A 4,391-nucleotide genomic window follows, 5' to 3' on the forward strand; every position below is an offset into this window, starting at 1 on the left:
TTGCGGCAACTTCAAGTGTCATTGTGTGGTGAATTGCTCAAGTAGGAATAACAGAGCAAGTAGTTACAGGCTAAAAAGCGACATCAGGGCATATGCAACATGGTCCACAACCATATTGCTGCAACGACGCTCAATTGCTAAAAGTGCTCGTACGTTTAATTTCTATTTTTATACCTTTTATACTATTTTCGTTTCACTTTTGGCCAATCTTTTCTAGCAATTTAGTGCATTTCGGCAGCAGCAAATATGTTGGCTGTCGGTTGGGCATATGTACACACACACACTCACACAGAAAATACATTCGAATGACTGTTGTATGGGAAGGAGTTATATGTGTTTACTCTTGTCAATAGTAGGGCAGTACACAAAATAGGATTAATGGCTTTATCAGTTGGAAGCCACCGCCAAATATATCTGTTATTGATGTCAAAAAATAGATATACTCGTACATATCTGCCATATACAAAATGTGTGCAGTTTTGAATTATGTCTAAAAAAATTTATTTTTTGGTTTGAGTTAAGTGGCATTTATCAGCTGTGTCGGGTCCAACAATGATCTATAATTTTTCAATGTATTCTCGTAAAAAGCGCTAGTCTCATATCTTACATCACTATTTCCAAAATTTATCTATGGTATTTTCGACTAAAGTAGTGGCTTAAACATTTTTCCGACGGAAGAAACCGGTTATAAAAATGCACTCCTAATATTTGACGACTGCCCTAATATAGTTACATCAATTTTTCCAAAAAGTATCTATTAAATTTTCAAGAAAAGTAGTACAGCAAAATTCTTGTAGACAGAAATCTGGTAAAAGTTCTCTTCCACTAAAAAAAATTACCACCCTAATATACGCATATTAATTAATCCATGATATTTTCAACAAAAGTAGATTCGCAAAAGGTTTTCAAAATGATAAAAAAAAATCAGTATTTAAGTACCACCTTAATATACTTACAACCCAAAGGACTAACGTTGGCCGAAAATGGTCGCGGTAGCTGTCACTAACAACATCTCATTTTATAGCAAATATAATTTCGTTTAACTTTGTAAACGTTTCAATTAACCTTGGCAGTCGTGTGCCGCTTTGTATCCGCATCGACAAGGGACAGCGCATATTGCATTTGCTAATGCTGCTGCAAATGGCCATAAAGAGGTTCCAGCCTATTTTCTATGTATGTATGTACGTATATTTTCAAGTAATATAATCCATAATTATGCCATGAAAAACACACTAACGGTGACCCAAATTCTAGTAATAATTGCTGAGTGAACGTGCATTTAAAAGGGTTAAACTCATCAAAACATTTAAAATGCGCCAATGGCGTCATTCTACGAGGATGGTCGAAATTTTTTAACATGAAAGCCAAAATGTTTTAATACATTCTTTCTTGCCTACTCTTTTATACATAGGACTGCGAGAAGAGTTCATAATGAATCACCCCAAATGACCTCTGACAAGAGAATGGGGAAGAAGCAGCATGAAGTACCCTCTGAAATTCAATACAGTACCCCGCCAACCGATTAGAAACAGGGACAATCATTCATATAGTTTTGCGTTCAGAGTCAAATAAACCAAAAGTTATTAGGATATGTCAATGCAAATTTTTTTATAATAATTATTTGAAATATGATATTTTCATAAAATTAAAAAAAAACTTAAATATTTTTAGTATTTGGTTGACAAACCTTTGTTTTTATTAACAGCCTTCACTATGTGAGGGATACTATTCAAACAAATATCACCATTATTTTTAAATCTGGATCATTTAGGCACACAACCTTTATGTTATCTTTGAGTGGGGCTATTGTTGGATTTTTTCGAGAATATATCTTTGATTTAAAGAACGTTCAACAGTTTTCGGTGGAGTTTAGGTCAGTTGAATTGCCCGCCTAAGGTAATATATTGATATCCAAGTTGTAAAGGATATCAGTCGTTCGTCGGGAGGTGTGACAAGGCACCTCAGCGTGCGTATAAGTGTACTGGGCTGCTGAAGGGTTCAGTGTTGGCAAATATGGTACAAAACCATCTTGAAGTACATTGGTGTACTGCTCACTAGTTATCGTTCCCTTAACAAAATAAACTGGTCCAGGACCTTTCACCAATATGCAGCTCTAAATCATTACGTTGTGGGGATATTTCACCGTTTTTTGAATGCAGTTCTCTACATAACTTTCACACGGTCTACGACACACAAATTGAATGATTTCTTTCACATGTTAAATAGCAGCAAAACTTTGTATGGGGGACTTTCGAGGGACTTTCATAACTTTTTATGTTTACCTTGTTTCAATCCACCTTTGTGTAGTTCTGATGAAGTTTTATCCTTGTCACTCGTTGATTTTTCATTACGCGATCTTCCTATACTTTTTGTCTGTTATATAATATTTGATGCGAGTTTATTTCTGCGTTCTGTTTTGCTGTAAATCATATCGCCTGGCTTATATTATATGTAGGTAATGACTTTTTTATTTTTGTTGTGATAATTTAATACCTTATCTTGTTTTAGTTAAAGAATATTCTTGATGTCGGGGTATTTTTCGCGGTTAAAAAATATGTCCTTAGGCTTATAGCCTGTCGATCAGTGAATAGTTCTATTGTATTGGAGTATGGCGTTAAAAAATTCTTTATTTGGTGCGGTTCTGAGCGGCTAAACTTTAAACTATCTCGATTAATATACCGGGTAAATGTTCGACTTGTGCGTTTAGCGTTGAATGATGCTCTGGGCTGCCATGAAAGGCTAATGTTCAATGTTGAGGTTTATTTTTAACTTGAAATGATCTATAAAGTATTTTGGCAGTATTTTACGAACCCCATGGTGGTACAAACAATTTGCTATACAATTACCTAAATACATATTTATATTCTTGCAGATTCAGGGTCAAATATATCATCGAACAGGTTCCTTATTGCCAATGCCTGATGAAGACTTTAAATTTTTGCAAATATATTTTATGGGCGATTCAGCATGAGAAGTCGATCAGCGTTGCGCACACAACCACTCAGTGAAAAGATCCATTGTGGATAAACTTCAAACACTTTTCCATCAACACAACGATCAACTTCAGCCTGTGTCTGAAACACATCGATCATGTGATGCCTTACAATACGCTAATTCGGTACGAAGTTCGCCGGGTCAGCTAGTTATTAATGTTTGGCCAAAAATTAGTTAACAATATTTCTTTTGTGTTTCTGTATGCACGGTTTTGTATCTATGTGACTATTTCTCTTTGTTCATATTCAGAGGTTACATCTGTTAATAGTTTTTGAGCTAATACAAAGTTAAAATTTGGAAAACTAGTGATAATTTTGTCTGTTAAATGAAAAAGTATTTCTTCATCTACATATATTCAACGCATTAGTAACATTTGATTTTATTACATCTTTAAATTTAATTAATAAATCCGCTGTATCTTTAAATAATATTGCAATGTTACTTACATCTGTTGTCAAACTGAAAGGTCTTAGCACTTTGGTTCTTTGATATTAATCCTAATTCTCCTCTCAAATGAACAGTTAGTAGTTTCGTAATGTTAGTGTCTTACGAATTTTCTATAATAGCTGGCAAGCCCTAGAAAAGATCGCAATTCTTTTAGTTTTTAGGTTGTGGGTAGTTTTTTATGCCTTCAATTTTCTTAGGCTCAACTGTTATCATATTGTGTTTTACAATGTGTCCAAGATATTCAACTGAATCCTGGAAAAAATGTGATTTTTTATCAGAAATGTTTATGTTAGTATTATGCAATGCGTTGATTATAATCCGAAGTTGTTCCATATGTTCTTCGTTTGTGGAGGAATATTTTAAAACATCGTCAATGTAAAAATATGCAAATTTGTAAAGGTATTCTCTAAGGATGTCGTCGAAGAATCGTTGGCAAATGGATGGGGCATTCTTTAATCGGAATGGCATCCTAACAAATTCATACTTGACCGTTGACGGAAAATGCTGTTTTTTTCTCGACCAGATTTAATTCAAATTAATATTATATTTGATGAAAACCTGATTCTAAATCGATTATGGAAAAAATTTTTGCTTTTCCTAAGTTTTGTAAAGTAATATTAACAGCGGGAATTGAATATCTGTCAGTAATCGCATGAGCGTTAATTTTCTGGAAGTCAACAATCATCCGTCTTTTGGATCTACCCTAATCATCGGTGCCCAAATAGGAGAATTATATAGGCTTGGTTGGATTATACCGTCATTTAACAATTTTTAAATTTCTTTCCTGGCAAAGTCTTGATCAGACATGGGATATGGCTTAAATTTATATATAGTAATTATTAGTAGAATTTCAAAGCTGCTTTCGACAGCACGAAAAGGAGCTGCCTTTACGCCGCGATGTCTGAATTTGGTATCCCTGCAAAACTTATACGGCTGTATAAGCTGACGTT

This window comes from Bactrocera latifrons, unplaced genomic scaffold, assembly GCF_001853355.1.
Source record: "Bactrocera latifrons isolate USDA-ARS-PBARC rearing strain unplaced genomic scaffold, ASM185335v1 scaffold_283, whole genome shotgun sequence".
Classification (NCBI taxonomy): Eukaryota; Metazoa; Arthropoda; class Insecta; order Diptera; family Tephritidae; genus Bactrocera; species Bactrocera latifrons.